Source organism: Crocuta crocuta, unplaced genomic scaffold, assembly GCF_008692635.1.
Source record: "Crocuta crocuta isolate KB4526 unplaced genomic scaffold, BGI_CrCroc_1.0 scaffold175, whole genome shotgun sequence".
In the NCBI taxonomy this organism is placed as follows: domain Eukaryota; kingdom Metazoa; phylum Chordata; class Mammalia; order Carnivora; family Hyaenidae; genus Crocuta; species Crocuta crocuta.
The window spans coordinates 4,106,446-4,126,140 of NW_027530988.1; the positions used below are offsets into that span (position 1 = coordinate 4,106,446).

General features: G+C 42.7%; 1 long non-coding RNA gene and 1 pseudogene across 1 annotated transcript in view; one reads left to right on the forward strand and one right to left on the reverse strand.

Annotated features, from left to right (window-relative positions):
• Positions 1 to 19,695, forward strand: part of LOC144236617 (uncharacterized) — a 191,961-nt gene that overhangs the window by 25,884 nt on the left and 146,382 nt on the right. The gene's annotated exons all lie outside the window — the stretch shown is intronic.
• Positions 12,095 to 12,475, reverse strand: LOC144236624 (ubiquitin-ribosomal protein eL40 fusion protein pseudogene; annotated as a pseudogene).

Sequence of the window (19,695 nt, forward strand, 5' to 3'; positions counted from 1 at the left end):
CAGGCTCCGAGCTGGCAGTCAGCACAGAGCCCGACGCGGGGCTCGAACCCACGAACCGCGAGATCATGACCTAAGCGAAAGTCGGACGCTTAACCGACTAAGCCACCCAGACGCCCCTAATGATTTCTATTTTTGATCTGTGACTGGGGGAGACTATTGAAAGCGGAAGACAGAATAAATATTTGGATGACTGAGTTAAGGTCTAAAATAATAACACTTACCACTTCATTAGGGCCTATAATATATCGGGGAGTATTCCAGAAGCTAGAGTTTGGAGCTAATGTGTGACTCCTCAAATTACCTGACCTCTCAGCAGGATAAGAGAAAACAATGGTAATGAGCTTTTCTCCCAAGACAGCACTCTCTCGGTGGTTTCCCTCCCACCTCAGTGATCTTTTTTTTTTTTTTTTTGGTCTCCATTGCTATTTCTTCCCAATGTTAGAGGGACCAAGGACATTTTTCTTCATTCTCATTTTCTAGGAAACTTCCCAAATCTCATGACTGATATGAAGCTCTAGCTTTGAGCTTCCAAATCTATAGCTCAAGCCTAGACCCTTCTCAATCCTGGCATGTGTCTTCTTCTGTCAACTTGACACTGCCACTCCATTGCCTAATAAGCATTCCAGCTTAATGCACCTAAAATAGAACCTGAATGCCAAGCCTCCACTTACCAAATCTCTCCTTTTGTAGTCATCTTAATTCACTAAATGGCACCTCTATTCATCCAGTTGTCCTTCAAAAGACAAATTTATTCCTTCACTTATTTATAATTTTTTTTTAATTTTGGACAGCGAGCATGTATATGTGAGTGGGGGAGGGTCAGCTGGAGGGAAAGAGAGAGACAGAAAAAGAAAGAGAATCCCAAGCAGTCTTCATGCTTAATGTGGAGCTCATCATGGGGCTTGATCCCACAACCCCGGGAGCATGACCTGAGCCAAAATCAAGGGTTGGACACTCAACCGACTGAGCTACCCAGGCATCCCAAAAGATGATTTTTAAATAATAGACATTCTATCCCATGTTAACAAAGGAACATGAGACTCTGAGAAATGGAAGTTTCTTGCCTAAATCACACAACCAGTAATAAGTAGTGTGAGGGTTAAACCTGAGTTGATATAATGCTCACTGTCTCCAGATGTTTCTAGACTTCACTCAAGTTACATTGAAGTCTTATGCTTTTGTCCAAACACACACACACACACACACACACACACACACACACACATCTATGAATATAATTCAGGAACACAGAATTCTGCAGCAGCAGCCCCTTGGTAAAGGACTTGATCTAATATCAGTGCCCTTCTGTAGAAGGTAGCCACTGACACAGGATATTTTAATTCTGGGCCATATCATTTCTAGGTTGATGGAGTTGCCGGTATATTATACTCTGTATTTGTAAGAACAAACTTGCAATATTCTGTTTTATTTTGGAGACAACATAATTAGAAAGAGAATACAGATAAAAGTCATTTAATGAGAAGGCATCAGAATGATAAGGGATTTTGAAGTCATGACTCCGAGGAATTCTGGAAGAGCTGGAGACAAGATTGCCTGGGAAACACTGTTTTTGTATCTGTATTTCAGTTATATTTAGTAAATACGGAGTGAAATCCTACTATGTGTCTGTTGGGTGCGATCATAAGCACTAGAGATACAAAGATTGATAAGTATAGTCTTCACCTTCCATTATCAAAGAATAGGTTAGAAGTTATAGAAGGATAGAAAGATTTGTCCTTTAGATTGAGCCAAAATCTAATGGAATTATTCAAGGATGAAATGAGCTAGCCTTTTGCCATCACTAAAGATATTCAAGCACATGCTGGAAGTCTACTTGGTATAGGAAGGAGGCTCTGGAATTAAATTTACCATCATATGAGTGATTGAACTACAGGACCTTTAAGCACCTCCAACCCGGAGATGCTATGATTCTTTCATCTGTGCTATCCTTGTCCCTTAATGCCATAAATAATTGGGACATAACTGCATAAAATTGCATTTACATGGCAAATGTAAATCATCCACTTGCCTGGGTAAGACTTGTCCTTCCTATTTTAAGCTCACATCACTTGGTGTGTCTTTCTTCTGTCCCAGAGCAAATTACAGGAAGCACAAGCTAAGATAGATAAACTCATCAAAGTTGTAAATGGAAGGGGTTCAAACTTATAAACATCTGTGTTTGGTTTTTGTACCCTAATTGCATCTGATAGAACTAAATAAAATTTATATAGAAAAAGGATAAGCTTAAGTTACTTGAAAATATCTTTTTTTTTAAGTTTATATTACAACAAACTAGGGACCAGTGTAAGGTTAGCATTTAATTTTACGCCCCTGTTAGATTACTTTGCTCAGATTAAAACAACAGTGCTCTTTCTCATCATGGCCATCTGTAGTGTTCTCATCATTTTAGCAGCAGGTGAGTCCATTTCTTTCTATGAATTTTACAAGTCAAGACATTCCATGAGTTGATTTGGTCAGATGGGAAAAAAGTCTAACAGTGAAGCGACAGAAGAGTTTTGAAGAGTGTGGCAGAATTTGATCAGTTCCCATGGTTTTGTGAGAACAAAGGAAAATGCTCAGATTTGAAGTTTTGAGAAAAATGGTAAAGGTAAGAAGAGAAGGACAAGGAAACTTGTTAATTCAAGATACAGCCTGAACTCTGAATATGATCATTGTAATAAGCTACATTTGTAGTTTCAGAACCTCGTATGCATTATTTCACAAGGCACTTCCCATCGACTGCATTGTTTTTTAAATCATCTCTAGGTTCAGAGAAGTGACAAAACTGCAATATAAATCTCATGAACTATTTGGACAATGATTTAAAATTGACCAATAACCACACGCAAATATATATGATTGCTGACCAACTTGTATATGTTCATTCAATCCTAAGAACAGTTCTTGGAAGTTGGTATTGCCAGTGGAGCTTTTACACATGAAAACACATAATATTAAACAGCATGCCAAGCCTAGTACTTCTGATTCTAAGTCTGAGGCTCATTCCACAAAGTCCATGATGGCAAATTAGGGCATAGATGGAGAGTCAATTCAGTTTAGTGCTGATAGGATTGTTTGGGCATTTTACTGCTCCTGATAACAGGACTGGCCATGTTTTTGCAAAGATGTAAAATAAAAAAATGGCCGTCAAGTCCAGCTGCCTGCCCTGAAGATATTTATAGGGTGCAATGCTTAGTCTCATCTCGGGTATTCTGAATTTCAGCTTGCAGGCTAATATTCTTCCTGGACTTGAGTTGGGGAGAGGGGTTATTAACTAGGTAGGCTTCGGAGGAATATATCGCCAATAAACTGAGAGCTCCTTAGGAGAATCCAAAATTGGATTTGGATTCAGGACAAAATTGACAGACAGGGATGGCTACATACTTTTCAGGGTCCAGTGCAAAGTTAAAATAAAGGATCCCATGTTCGAAAGTTAGGAAAGAAGTACCAGTAAAAGAAGCTAAATACAAAGCTTTTTCCTTTCTTCTGTGAACTCTCTCTCAATTTGTCATAGTATTTTTATTTGCTATTTAACATTATTCTAAGTTAAAAAATTAAAATGTTAAATTATTAGCATACATTTTACCATTTATCTTTACGTTGTTCAATGCCAGTTTTAAATACAAATATAAGACCATTAAACTCTTATGCCGAATCACTGAAATGACACAATTTATACATGCATATGTATTTTGTTCTTACCACGATAGGGAATGTGCCACACAAAACTAACTCAGCTGTTTTATTTTACTTCCTTCTTTGTTCACATTCTACCCATAGTCACTACTTTGCCCTACTGATGAGTAAAAGTGGACTGAAAGAAAAGGCACCATTTTACAAAGGAACTATTGTCTTTCTCTTTCTTTCTAAGCCATCATTTTCACTGTCAATTGTTGGCTAACAGAGAAATAATGTAAAAATAATACAACAGGTTTCTTTGGTCACTTGGGTCTCTTAAACCACCATTGTCTTCTTTCTGCATTCAAAGAAAGTTGGGTTTCTAACAGAAAGTATGGCTTCTTGGGGATGTCAGTTATAGATATAATATACTTATCCAGTACTTGCTTTGAGTCCTGAACTCTCATGCATTGTGAGTCTACTGGAATTTTGTATTCACAAGACATCATGAATGCTACATGCTAATGGGGCTAGCAAGAAACAGTAGTGCACATTGCATGTCGTGCGGCTTTCCTAAACCCATGCATGTGCTCCATTATTCCATTGAACTTCACTCATACAGGCTGATAAAATTATTAAGGATTTCAAGATTGCAGCAACAGAGCATTAAAGCAAGCATAGGGTCCCCCTGAGCCCCGGGCCCCATGTGAGTGCACAAATACACACCCGTGAAGCTGGCCTTCCCTGCTGACAGATGTAGAAAAGATACTGGGGTTTCTGCCAAGATGGAGTAGGGCCTGTAAAGTCTATGACTTTCAGTGGTAACAAGTAAAGACTGCTTAAAATACAAATAAAAACAAAAACAAAAAATCAAACTACTTAAGGGCAGAAATATAAACGGTAGCAGGTGGAATGAGGAGGAAAGTTCAACCATGAAAAACAAGGAGTAAAGGAGGGGTGAGCTGCCCTCTCCCATGGATGCTTTTTCTCCCAGCTTTGACCCATGAGCAGGCCAAATCAGGGAACTTGGCAGTGGATGCAGGCAGTGGAGTCTCTGAGAGAAGCCAGACCAGTTTCTGACCAGAGAACTAGAACAAAGGACCCCTGTCCTGTGAGACTGAGAGTAGGGGAGATCTGTTTTTCCCCCTTTTTTTCTGCTCTGGGCCCTGACCCAAGGCTGGCTGCATTCGCAAGATCTACACTGCTGTGGTTCCTTAAAACCTGAAGGAAAACCTGTCTGTCTTGATTGGATTGTATAGAATGTCTTTGTTTATAGGAGACATACACTAAAGTATTAGAGGGTGATGGGATATCTTGTTGGCTATTGATCTCTATTTCTACATTTATCTATAGACATGGAACATCAGAGTTCATGTGAATGCATCCAATTCAAGTCCTATGTCACAGGGCTTAGTCTAATGTTCTCTCTCTATTTGTAACTTTGTTCAGCAGTGAGAAACCTGGTTCTCATCAGCCTCAATGTTCTTACTGCTTTGATCAATTCTTGTGTGTGTGATGCCCTGTTTGCCCCATTCTGTGTGTGAAATCTTGTTGTGGTCCATACCTCTCTCTTGGATGCCCTCCTCATTTTAGCCAGGCTCTGACGCCCCATGACAACACCCCTTCCCCCTTTGGTGAACCTCCCCTTTCTCAATCTTAAGGACTCTAACCCCTAGCTCTGGGAAATCCTGGCTTTCCCCAACTACAAGCTTGGATTGTCTTACCCAGTGGCTTTCGATTTGGTTTTCCAGGAACGATGGGAAAGGAAAGAAAATGTTTAATTCTCACATGTTCTCTGGCTCATTTCTATGCCTAGCCTGATGTCTATGCCTAGCCTGATGGGTATACAATTCCTCTAGCTCCTTTATGTGGTTGTATCATTTACTGTAATGTCTCGAGTACCTAGCAAAGTGCCCAACATAGTATATGCACTTAAAATTAGTAATTGATTCAGTTAATGTTGCCATGACCTGTTAACAAGTCCCCGAGTTTCGTGTTGGCTTCTGCTTCATGGTTGTGTTTCTAAGATGTATAATCCGTACTGGATAACAATGGTAGCAAATATGTAGCTTGTCTTGTCCCCATATTTTCCAAAGTACTTTCTATGATTGAACTTACTTAATGTGTAACAGCCTAAGGGATGTGTGCTATTAAACTTGCAAGGCATAAAAGAGGTTGCATAAGTTGCCCAAAAGTATACAGCTGGCCATTCATGGGGATTTGAACCCAGACGCTCTACCTTCAGAGACCACATCCTTAACCCACTGTGTGAGTGCCTATGGCTTTTGTTGTCCTTCAAACTCCAAATTGGCTCTGTTACTCTTTGTATGCACCTTATCTTTTGAATATTTCTGTATCTCACATGGTTTGTTTGCAGTGCTGATACTGGTTATTAACTTCACATGGCTCCAGGTTTATGTTCTTCTCCCCTGTGCTCAGTACCTAACTACACACTCTCTTTGGTTGCGTTAAAACTCAGGGGCCAGCACTGGGTTTCCTGGAATGGCAGAATGCATCCCAGTAGCCACTACTGTTTACCCAGTCAACCCCTCTAGTAGACACTGGAGGAAGTGGAGGTGGGGTGGATACCCTTTTAGATTATAGCGAATGAGACTTACTAACATTTCCTCTTTTTATTTTTACTTGAGAGAGAGAGAGAGAGGGAGCAGGAGGAGGGAAGGGAGAAGAGGGAGAGGGGCAGAGGGGCAGAGGGAGAGAATCTCAAGCAGGCTCCATGCCCATATGGAGCTCTCTGTGGGGTTTGAGCCCCACATGATCCTGGGATCATGACTGAGCCAAAATCAAGAATCAACCCACAGAGCCACCCAGGTGCCCCACTAACACTTCCTTCTAATGGGCTTATTCATAATCAATAGGATGTGTATTTCAACTGGCATTTTAATCATGATCATCAGATCATCAAATCTTAGTGATATTTTGTTTATTCTTTTGTCTTTTTTATAATTTCAACTTTGTTTTACTTATCATTAATTAGGTTTTCAAAATTGGTTGTGACTCCTTTTCAAGTATTTTTTAAATCCAGAATAATTGAATATTTTTAACTCTACCAGCCTTTTTTGGACATCATCCTTCCACAGTAACTAGCTACAGAGTTAAATCTGGGAGTGTTCCTCTGTATTTGTTTTTAGGTTGTCTTGATGAGCTCAACTGCAATTTTCTGTTTGAAAGAGACATAACCTCCTAATCCCCAATCCTATTATTTTCTAATGTGTGTGTTCTTTTTTCAGCCCAAATCCCTCTTATCATCTGGAATTGGGGAAGAATGTCCTTTTCCTCCAAGACTCATTTTCATGCTCAGGACTTGTGGGTTCCTGGAATTCATCTTACTTCCATTCTCTGGAAATGTTACTTTGTTTCCATGCAGGATTTGGTATCCAATACACAATGGAATGTATTTCAGAAAACTCTTTGTTACATATCAGATGCACGCGCAGGTGAACCATCCAGCTTCTCAAAGCTTGGTTTTCTGTAACAATGACCATAAATCATTTCCTTCTTGAGCTATGAGTAGTTTTGTCTCATTACATTTGAGGATTTTTATTGAGCATCTTCTCCAACACATGCAGATGCGTGTGGGGAGACACTGCTCTCTGCCCTGGGCCTGCTCAGGGTGCAGCATATGAAAGACCTGAACGGCCTGAGCGCCATGGAACACACAACTCAGAGGAGGTGAGCTGAGAGGCAGCAGCTTACAGAGATGAATTATAAGGCAAGGGAGACCATCCGACAGATTTATCAGTATGACAGGGATAGACAGGGCAGGGAGAGCCAGATCCCAGCTGAGATGGGCTTGTGCATAATAGGGGAGGAATTGTCTGATCTCAACAGGGGTTTTTATCAGGCGCTTCAGATGAAGGTAGGATGATTGCTGCTAAAGGTGTTGACCCAGTGTGGACACTCACGTAGCTTCTGGGGTGCTAAGGTTTTCCTGTTTCCTTTGTGTGGCCATGTCCCCCTGCTTTCCAGCTTCAGGACTGATGTCCTTCTGTTTCCTCATTGCCCATCTGTTCCTATGGAACATGGTTCGCTTGAAATAATTCTAATATTTTTCTTTTTCTGTGAAAGAGCTCTGGCTGCTCCATCCTGACCAGCTGCTCTAAGAACTCAAACCACCCTCACTCTACACGGGCCACAGCTCATGAAAGTCTGCCCTCTGGCCCCCCTGCTTCATCCACAGCCTTCACTCTGAGTCCCTGGCCCTGATCTCTTCCACACTCACTCCTGGCTTCTGATGTTGTTGGTTTCCTGCTTCTGACCTTGTTTCTCCCTTCAGACCTCAGTACTATCTCTCTAGCTACAAGCTTTGCTTAGTTCCTTGACCGTGATTTAGCTTTTCTTGACTGTCACTGCCTCCAGCAGTAGATAGCCAACCTGGTCAGCCCAGCTCCAGAGACTGCCCATTGACAAAGCTCTTGGGGTCTTCTGGAGTCTTCCGAGGGGAGTCTCTCCTACTGAGGAGTTCCTCTTCCCTTCTCACTAGTAGGAGTGCAGAGAGGAACTCTTCAAACAGAGGGCCAGCTACAGCCTTTGTTGTTCTCATGGTAGCTGTTTGCCCCTGGCAGAAAGACAGACAGCACACCCTCTCTGTAGGATACTAGAATTGGCTTCTTTGACTTCTTTACCTTTGATTTGTCAAGTAGAATTACTGCTCTTTATGGTTTTCCCTGCTGGCTTCCTTAATGGACTTCCAGAAAACTAGTCATAGAGGACAATTCCCCTGAATCTCTGCTCAGATGAAAAAGTTAGCTTTAAAAATTTTTCTTCATAATGTTGCTCATTCCTTTCTCTATTCTACAGAGGTGATTTAAAGGGACACATTTCAGCAAATTACTACAATTATCTTTAGCCTGCTGGTACATTTAAGCAGGCCCTACTACACTGTCTTCTATCAGCAGCCAAAGCAAAGAACCTGAATAATCTTGGAAATGTGTAGACAATCCGCAATCCTTATTTTCCCTTTCACTTTAGGAGTTTTTTCAACTCATTTCCCATTTGAATGGTGAACCAGAAACAAAATGGAAGTGATCAGATTTTATCTCACTTCCCTTCTCATTCATAATTGTAGATAGCAAGAGAGACAAGAAAGATAACGTCAATTCATTCACGAAAATTTATTGTGCATCTCCTACATGCTAGACACAAGGCTAAGGTGCGGCTTCACAGAGATGAAAAGAAAGTGTCTGCGCTTTCTAGAAGCTCAGGGCCCAGTGGGGGATGGGGACCTATGCACAATAAAATCCAACATCGATATTGGCAGGAGAGTATTTTAAGTGCTGTGAGGACATTTAATGCTACGTCAGTGAGAAGAGGCTCAGGGAACCTTCTGAGAGGCATGCTTGTGCTGAATCATTCATGGATTAGACGTGGCTGACCAGAGGGGTGTCTGGGGGGCTCAGTCAGTTAAGCGTCTGACTTTTGATTTTAGCTCAGGTCATGATCTCACAGTTGGTGAATTTGAGCCCTACATTGGGCTCTACACTGCCAGTGCAGAGCCTGCTTGGGATTCTCTCTCTTTCTCTCTCTCCCCTTTCCCTGCTTGTGCACTCTTTTACTCTCTCTCAAAATAAATAAATAAACTTAAAAAAAAAAAAAAAAAAAGAAGTGGCAGAACAGATGTAGGAGGACACTGATTTCAGATGCAGGGAACAGCACCTGACAAAAGAGGTGAGAAAGCCTGGGAGGCCTTTGCTGGGCTTGGAGGAAACAGGGCATGTCTGGAGCATGGGGAATGTGGAGGTGTCCAAGAGAAGGGACGGTGGGAAGGAGAGTCTGGGCTGGATCATGGGGGCCTCACATGCCTCCCTATGGAATCGGAGCTATAGTTACAGGGCTGGAAAGCCACTGACGAATTTAAGCAGGAGAAGAACATTACATTATGTGCTTTTGAAGAGAACTTTGGCTCCCATGTGGCTGATGGTTTAGAACAGGGGAAGTATAGAGACAGGAAGACGATAATGAAATTCATGCTGGGAAGAGTTGTAAGGGTCTGAGTCAAGGCAGAGGCAATGAAAATTGAAAGAAAAGAGAGGAGGGACATGAAGGGAGTACAATTGCCAGAATTTGGTCCATTTTGACAGAGATGGAGAAATACAGTATAATTCCCAGACTTATCTTTTTCTGCTTAAGTAACTAGATGGACTTCATAAGAATAAAGGGATGGTACTATAAAAATAGCTGACATTTATTGAGCACTTTCTATGTGCTAAGTAGTTTAAGTATATTGCCTCACTTTATCTTTAAAATAATACTGCAGAGCAGATCCTATTAAGCACATTTTACAAATAGGAAAATGGAGGCATGGAAAGGCCAGTGTCTTCACCAGGATCATGTACTACATGCCCAACCTGGGATTTGAATATGGGTGTGGAGTCCTCCAGAATCTGACATTTCAGCACTGTCCTTATTCTGTCCACCGGAGATGGATTCAGTTCAGAGGAGAGATGATGAGTCCTGTTTTGAACCTGCAGGTGAATTTCTAGCATGTGGTTGTGATATGGCTTTGAAGGTCAAGTGAGTGATCAGATCTGGAGCCAGATATCTAGGGAAGGAGCCAGACAGACACCCAGGAGTCCACTGAATTGTTCAAAATGTGACCTCCTGTGCTTCTGAGTTGGCTTCTTATCTTTTGTTACTCCACAAAAGAAGGAAGGGATGATCTTCTTTGGCAGGGTCGGGCCACACCGCCACAGCCTGCCCCTCCTCCTCAACCCTCTCATCACTGTGCCTCTGTGACAGGAGTGGGTTAAGTCCGCTCCACTTTCTCTTTTCCTTATGATGATTCTTATCATGAGAACACATTAATCTTGTGCTATTTTCTGTTTTCATTACAATCTTTGTCACACAAGTGGAGCATCAGAATGTTAATGCCTCATATCTTCTGTGAAGAATAGTAGAATTCTCCATTGCTTTGACCTTTCCAATGTTCTGTATTTCGATTGGGTCTGGAAGTTGATGATTAATGATAATTACAATAATTACACCAAGGGACTCGAAAGAAATATAAATTACCAAATGTTCAAAGGAAGCCACTTGAAACCTTTAATAGAATCTTGAACAATCTCTGTCCAAATGTTCCTACTTCCTCCATCAGACATCCCTCGGCAAGTAGGTTGGGAGAGATTCAGCCTAGGTTGTAGCCAGAAGAATAAAAGAGCTGTGATTTGTGAGCCATGTTTTAGTTATATGAACGGGGGGGAAAGAAGAAATCAATTTTTAAATCAATAGAGTGGTCCTTCGCCCAAACAGCTTTGCTTAACAAAGAGTGAGCATTCCATAAAACAAGACTTCGCTTTCGATTCAGATCATTAACTACGATTCCCATTAGGCAGGAGGTGCCACGGGGAAAGGGGATATTTACTTGTCTCCTCTGCTCTGCTTTCTTGGCTTTAATTTTAGGGAGGCATAGTCTTTCAGTAGGGAGAGGTCAGGACTCTATGTGGCCTTTGCTCCTTGGCCTGCGGACGACAACTGCACCCAGCATGGATATTAGTGTAATCATATTCTGTGAGCCTTAGCCATGGTCAAGATGCAGATTCCCTGATGCTGAAAAAATATATAAGTATTAAAAAGCACCAAGATGAGGGTTTCATTTTGAGACCCCTGGTTATTTTCGTCCTGCTGCAGTAAATTCTCCCTTATGTTGTGATAACCAGTGCAGTATCTGAAGTATCCCAATCTCTATCCAGAAGGTTGAAGAAATTGCCATCATGCTAGGCTTTCAAAGGGAAGCATTTATGATGACAACGCATCTAAAGACATCTGGGGGTGGTCACTGTGGAGCATGTTTCCACAGGATGACAGAATGGAAAGACCCATCTCTTGCTACAGTTTTGACACATTCAAATACAGGCATCCTGTTGACTTTTTTGATTCTGTCAGCTTATGTTATGGCATATACTATTTCTTAATTTTTTTTCTCATGTTTATTCTTGAGAGAGAGACAGAGAGGGAGTGGAGGAGAGGCAAAGGGAGAGGGAGACACAGAAGCCAAAGCAGGCTCCAGGCTCTGAGCCGTTAGCACAGAGCCTGATGAGGGGCTTGAAGTCATGAACCGTGAGATCATAACGGGAGCCAAAGTCAGACGCTTAACTGACTGAGTCACCCACGTGCCCTGGCGTATACCATTTCTAATTAGCATGATCTAGACTCTTAACATTTAGAAATCTATGTTTTGAGGATGTTGTGGGAGAGTAGAAGAATGTCCAGAGAAGAATGATGGAAAGTCCTTACAGTATCATTTTCTAGATGTGTCTTGAGTACTAGGTTTTTTCATTGAGGCCAGAATTGACTGACCCTGTATAGTACATGTGAGAGATTTTGCAACAGGCAAAATGTGGATTTCCTGAGGTTGGTTGGTTGGTTGGTTTGCATTGAAAGAGAAACTTTGAGGCCCGAGGCCCTTGGGGCTCAGGCCAGACGTCACCCTGCAGACAAAGGAAGGGCCAGTGGAGGAGCCTTATGTAACCTTCTTCTTGGGGTGCAGGTTGTTGGTGTGGCTCTACTTCTTGCAGCACTCGACAGTGTGGGGGTGCAGGTGAGCCTAGCACTTGCTACAGATCGTCTTGTTGCTGTTGTATTTCTGGACCAGCTGGCAGAGGGAAGGCTCAGTGCTGCCACCCTGAAGGCGAAGCACCAAGTGCAGGGTGGATTCTTTCTAGATGGGAGCCTGAGAGAGTGCAGCCATCGTCTAGCTGTTTGCCCACAAAAATCAGATGCTGCTGGTCAGGTGGAATGCCCTCCTTGTCTTGGATTTTGGCTTTAACGTTCTCAGTGGTGTCATGGGCTCAACCTCAAGGGTGATGGACTTGCCCATCAGGGTCTTCACAAAGGTCCGCATCTCTGTGTCTGCTGCAAGGCCACTGCCACCAAACTGCTTGACCACCTTTTTGAAGAGTGTTTTGTTTTGTTTTTAATAAAATAGTAAGAGGTATGCAGCCCAGGGTGGGCTCTCTGGCCAGTAGACAGCCACCTCCCCTCTTGATTTTGTTCGAGAACCCGCAGGCCCTGAGAGCACCATGCATATTCTCAGATGTGTAGTGTGGTGGTGGCGCTGAGGACTCTCAAGTTCAGGTAGGCTGACCCTAGTTCAACTGATGGTCATGGTACCTGGGGATATGGTTCCTTTCCCCAGAAGAGCCTATTGGATCCTAGAGGTTTCTAATGAATCAGTCTGGAGCATGCCTAGACAGTTTCAAGTAAAACCTAACTTTCAAGAGTATTTATATTTATAAAGAACATGGTGCTGAGAGTGTATGGCATACAAACATATTTCTGCTCATCTTAAAGTTTCCCTTTTGAGAGGCACCATACTTCTTCTTGGCCTACATTCCATCCCAGAGGATATAGGTATGGGATGAGGGTTTTAGTCCATAATGTTAACTGGAGCATGACCATTTGAGTCAAATTTTGTGCCTATTGTTACTGCTGCTTCCCTGCACTTTGGTTTTGTAGCTGAAACAGAGCCTTAGGAGGGTGAACCTGAATCAAACCTGGATGCCTGATCAGTTGATAAATGAATCAAGAAGCATTTGGTACATTTTTTTCTTCAAGTGGAGGTATGCTGTTTTTGAGCTTTTTATTCTGCCAAGATATTCAGAGCTCGTAAACATGAACTCAAAAGAAATTCAGACTGTGACAGTTGATCTTGTAACCTGGGCAGTTACTACTATATTAAATTGCATCCTGATTATTTGGAAAGCGCAATGCTTTTGATCAGTTATTGAGGTCATGTTTGTGGGGTCAAGTATCCCATTATACTTGTATTTTCTTCCAAATGGATCCTTACCTTTATTTTATTCTGCTGGTTGTTTTTCTGGACTATTATTACAGCTATTACTGCAGCGTTAAAAATAACTCCTATTCCCACTCCCAGAAGTTAAAAGCAACATCCCTAGAAAAAAATAAGTGGATCTAATGAAAAAGTTAATATACTTACTTCCCCTTTTGTGTGAATATGAGGTGTGTGCGTGCGCGCGTGTGCGCGCCCCTGTGTATTTTGAGAAAGACAAAAAGAGAGTTAACTAAGACATATTTGTGCCTGAACTCAGACTGATCGAAGGCAGATTCCCTGGTCTTAGCTGAGTGGAAACAAAGAGGGTTCAGATGCACAAGAAAAATAAAAGTGTCCGTACTGGAAGGGACATATGGCAATACCGGGCAATATGTGAGGAACCAATGCAAATGCTACAAGAAAATTGTTGTTTGGAGGCTGCTTAATGAGTCTGGAAAACTCCCCAACTTCTAAGGTTCTATAACTGCCTCACTTAGCTTTGGTTTTTATAAATAGTCACATTTGTTCCAACCCGTCTCCACATCCTGTTAGTAATATCGGTCAATTTATATATGTCGAGTGGGAAGTACATTACTTTAGATTCCCTGAACATCTGCTGGTGCCTAGATGGACTTGAACTGAAATTAAAATCATTGAGTCATTCACCCCACAAATATTTATTGAGCATACTAGGGCCCATGCAGCCTGTTAGAAGGCTCCCTCAGCAACCAGTGGCGCTCTGTGAGAGGAGATACCCATGAGAATTGTGAAAAGAAATAAAAAGCCAGTTGGAACAGGCCCTGAAGAATTCCCTCATCTCTTCCTTTGTGATTGTTGCTGTTCCCAAGACTTTGATCCACTGTGGGTCTAGATTCCCAACTTGTATTTGAGATTGGCTTTTCTGGGTTCGTCTTTCCTCGTTTCTGGATTCACTCCTCTTCCTTCAGCTGTTACATGTTTCTATTCAGACCCATTTGATTTCCTGACTCTGTATGCCAGCCATAAGGGATTCAAACCCTACCTTCAGCATTTCTGAATATGCGGAGATTGACCTGCGATGGGGATGCGGAGGGAGTAAGACAAAGTCCCCACAGTCTGGGAGCTATAGATGATCATGCAATAGAACAGGCTCTTTTTCTAAATGAGGGAGACACAGCATAGCCTCAATGTCCTTGGTGGCTTTTAAGGTCTTGTCAATTTGGGCATGACTGTAAGATTCCGAGGCTCCTTCTGCCATGCCCATCTCCACACCTTAAAGTCACTGCTGGTGGTGCTCTGGCATGACCACAGTCTGTAGCTGGACATGGACTAAGCCAAATAGGGCAAAAGGTTGAACTAGATTCCACTCCTGGCTCTCTGCAAGCCCGCTTTCACTCTTTTCTGCCATTAACCTGCAGGGTGTGATAATCACTTGCTCATTGATTCAACCTCTTCTGGTGTGGTGTGGAAGCTATTGTAGTTAGTCAGTTGAGGTCACAAGGATTCTATTCGTGTTCCACATAGCAGCCTTGGAAGGATACCCTACCACCATGAAATAGTTAATTCGCTGTTGAAATGGCCCCTCTTAAAAGTGAGATAAACTGACTCATGGTGTTTCCTGATCTTGTCTTTCACATGCATTGTTGTATCAATCACACTGAGGTCCCTTTTTTAAATGATCACCATATGTCAGCACTGGTGTCATATTTGTATACATGATAATATACATTCACCAGTGTCGTAACCTTCCTGATTTGCAGAATTTCTATCATGTGTGCATTTTGTGTAATAATTGTAATTTGTGGACGCATAAGTATGAAATAATCACCATCACCAGGGAATCCTCCAGACCTATTTTACTCAATACAGTGAATGCCTTCAGTATCCCTGGTTTATTCTTGCTGCCCTCCATAGTTTGTAAATGTGACATTGACCTCCCAGATTTATATATTTCCCTCACTTATAGGGCTCCCAAAAGCTCATATCTTCCATGGAATTCTTTAGTAACAACATTCACTTTGTGATTTTCTCTGAAAGCTGAAAACTCAAAGCACTGAGCAAACTGAGAAGTCAAAGCAAAAGCCCCTCATCCTCTTGATCATTAATCACTGGCTGGGTGTGTGTGTCAGAACTTGGTGCTGCTCTGATTTCTCTCCTATGCCCTTCGGCCAGAAACCTCTTCTTATTTGTGTCTTCTGGAGCACCCAGTACACTGCCGGAGCTCCATAAATAATTAATCTCACCAGTAATAATGGGAAGCAGAAGCTTCCAAGAGCCTTCCTTTCCCCCGTTCTGTGAAACTGGTGTTATGGTATTTTGACTATCAAAACAATGATTAAGCGGCTTTGGCACACTTTCTGTTTGGGCTAAATGCGATTTTGCTAATGCACCATCTCATTCCTCCCTCCCCCAACACTCGTATTTTAATGATTTCTAATTAATATTGTAATATTTCTTGAATAATTCATGTTTTTAAACAAGAAAGGCTGGCATAAATTTATGTCAATCTGTTTGTGTATCGCAGCGCTTATGCACAGCAAACAAACAGTCTGCTTCCCTTGGAGACGAGGGGAAGAGACAACAGAAAAGAGAAGCATCGGAGTAGGGGGCTGGATTCACATTCCTCCCCAGAAGTGGGAGGCCCCCAGGTTGCCTTCTGAGGTTTCTGGGCAGACACCTTTGTCTTTGCCCACACCCACTTATCATTTCAGTTTTTCCTCCTGACAGGTGCCTGAGGCCCTCAAGCTGTACTTCGTTACCCTGAACCCTCCTGTCCTTCCTCCCCAGCTGTTCCCTGAACTCCATGTCCTCTAACCGTCAGCTCCATCACCAATTTGTCTTTGTGACTCTCTGGACATTGCTCAAGGATAGGCGCAAAGTGTAATCAGATAGACTAGTCAGGATGACGTGGGTAAAAATCAGGGGTCGACATATTCATTTAGTAGACAAGTATTTAATGAGTACCTGCTGCCCGCTCAGAACCCTGCAAAGCCAGAGGGCACTAGAGCATTGGGTAAACTTGACGGAGTAATGCAGTTGTTCCTTTATAAGGGGTTCCTGGGGACGCCTGGGAGGCATCATCGGTTAAGTTTTGGACTTTGGCTCAGGTCACAATCTTTTGATTCCTGAGTTTGAGGCCTGTGTCAGGCTCTGTGTTGACAGCCAAATTGGAGCCTGAAGGCTGCTTCGGATTCTGTGTCTCCCTCTCTCTCTCTGCCCTTCCCCAATTCATGCTCTCTCTCTCTCTCTCTCTCTCCCTCTCCCTCTCCCTCTCCCTCAAAAATAAATTAACATTAAAAACAATTTAGAGGAGCTCCTGAAGAATCCATTTCAGTCTCTCTAACGCTAAGGGAGATTTCTTTTTTTTAATGTTTGTTTATTTTTGAGAGAGACAGAGACAGAGCGTGATCAGGGGAGGGGCAGAGATAGATGGAAACACAGAATCTGAAGCAGGCTCCAGGCTCTGAGCTATTAGCACAGAGCCCGACTCAGAGCTCGAACTCACGAACCTGCATCCCCTGAGCTTAACCGACTGAGCCCAGGTACCCCAAGGGACATTTCTTTTAAGAAGGGCCTCAAAGCCCCTTTCTGGACAGCTGCTGATTCTAGCGCCACACAGTTCAGGCTATAGTTGTGATGTGGTGGAACACTGTCAGTGGGGTTTTTTAATTTTACTTTTGTGTTTTTCAGTAAAAACCAACCTAAGGACTGGAGGGAAGGTTTCAGAATAAAAGCCTCTCTCCACCATGAGCCTGTCATCCCTCCCCCAGACTCTGCACGGTGGTGCTCTCCTTTACTTTGTGCAAGACTAAGTTTGCATTCTTTTGAATTAAACATAAAATTATTCAGGAACCCAGAAGCAGGGACTTGTTTTCATTCAGTATTTTCTTCTCTCAGATTTAGGAAGCCTGCTGCTTTAGAGCAGCTTCCGTGGGAGATCTGCTGTCCAGTGACTTTCATGCCCCCCACCCCTTCTTCTTTGGTGCTGGAGAAAAGACTTTCATATCTATCATTTCTGCCTGTGCTACAGCCCTACTAACGCCGTGCTGACCCTGCTGCTGGGGCCATTAATGTGTGTCACTGTTAATTAGCAGCCAATGGAATAGCCAAGCCAGCAACATGGCTCACTGAGATGGATGGGGTTGTTTTGATTGCATCGCTATTGCTAGGGTAACTATCATTTGTACTAATGATTTCCAAGTAGGTAGCAAAAGGGTAGGAGGGAAATGACTTCATTTGATTTTTTATCCCCCCACTATCTCTAAGAGCAATTTTAGTGGTGAAAACACTCTTTAAGGCGACAACGCCTGAATTCGTTGAGGTCTTTGGAAAGACAGATTGTTATTAACTGACCATATCGAGAGAGGGAGTGCTGATGATTATATATATGGGATAATTTCCCCGAGCAGAGAGGACGTACCTGCCCTCTGACGGACTGCAAATGGCCTCTGCAGACACAACCATCCTACAGACGGAAAGGTCACCCATTGCCGTTGCTGGTCTTGATGACACCGAGAAGTGGAAAGTGAAGTTCAAAGTGAACGCGAAATAGTAGGGGTATGCTGCTGGTAGGAAGAGGAAAAATGTATCTTGTCTCTGCCCAAAGAGCATAGAAAGATGGGATGGAATTTAGGGAAGGTGATTAAATCTGCACGAGGGAAGTGGAGCCTCTCAATAACTTTGAAAGTTTTCAGAATGCACATTTTCCTTCTTACATGCTCCAATGTCCTCTTGACACATGGGCATAATGCAGCTGCATCTCATAATACCATCACCACATTTCCCACCCCCCTGGGGCTAGGATTAAGAATGGCCATCTGCCTAGAGCTAGATCGGAGTCAGAAACTCCTATCTCTAAGCTCAGTTATATTTCAACATAAATGGGCAATTTTTGTGCATGTCTCTCTCCTGCCCTCAGCCATTGTATTCAGGGACTCTTCCAAACTTCCAACTGTCTCTAAAGTCTGTCCTGGCTACCTCCTCACTCACTTCCAGCATTTAGTTTCTGGAGAAACTCATATTCTACTCCACTATTTAGAAGCATCTCCTCCTGCACCCATCTTCCATCCGTTCAGGACTATTATTGCTTCTGGGGTTTGGGAATCGTCTCTCAGTTCCTTTGGGCTGTTCTCCGTCTGCCATTTCTCCCTCTCTTGGATCTTCAGATTTGGCAGCTTCATGGATATCACTTGAGTTTCTCTCATAAAGGAAATTAATTTACCTCCCATTTTCCTTGTACAAAAACCCGTATTTCCCCTTCCTTTCAGAGGAAAGCTTCTTGAAATAATGACCTACAGTGAAAATCTCTGCTTCGCATGTTACATTTATTTCCCAGACAATGTGGGCTAGACTGCAGCCTCTCTGTCCCCAGTCACTCTGCTCAACTGCCCAGCAAAGACCGCAGACGACCTCCTTGTAGACAAACAGTCAGTGATGTTCAATTCTCCTCTGGCCTGGCTTCCCTATAGAATTGACCACAGTCAGCCACTCCATGTCCCATGATGTTCTTTCTTCATCTGGTTTGATTCCATGACAGTTTTCTTGCTAGGATGGTTCTCTTACACTCTTGGTGGCCCCTTCTCAGCTTCATTTGGGGGACGTTCATTCTGTATCTATCACTTCGATATTGGAGTCCTTGAGGGCTCTTTCTTCTGTTCTGCTATCTTTTTCATCATTATGGTCTTCTGGAGAAATCTTAAAAAGGTTTTAATTACCACATATAAACTGGCATTACCCTCTGGCTTCCCCTAGCCCCTTTTAAAAATCGTTGACTTTCTTCTTAGCATTTTATCCAAAAGCATGAGGCTTTTTCATCAGGATCCCAAATCTTCTCTAACTCATTATGTTCAAAACCAAAATAATCTTCATTTCCTCTGAGTCTAAAATGTGATCTCCTTTCTATAGTCCCTATTCAGAGACTGACAACCATCTACCCAGGTGCTCACACTGGAAATCTGCCCCTATCTTATCTTTTACTCTCACTCATCATCCACCATGAGTCCTCTTGACTCTGTATCTCATTGTCACCTTCACTGTCACAGTCCTGATTTGCATCCTCCTAACTTGCGCATCATTTTTCCCTGCTCAGAAATCTCCTATCTTATTCTCCTCAGTGTCTTATAAGATAAACAGGTGTTTGATTCTTTCTGCTTTTCCAACCTCATTGCCCAACATTCCCCCTCCCTCGTTGTATGCCCCACCAGGCTACTTGTAGTCTCTGGATGAAGCCACACCCCTTCCTTCCTCCATGGTCTCATACGTGCTGGATCCTCTGCCTAAATGTCCTTTTCTTGGCCAGCTCCTGTCTT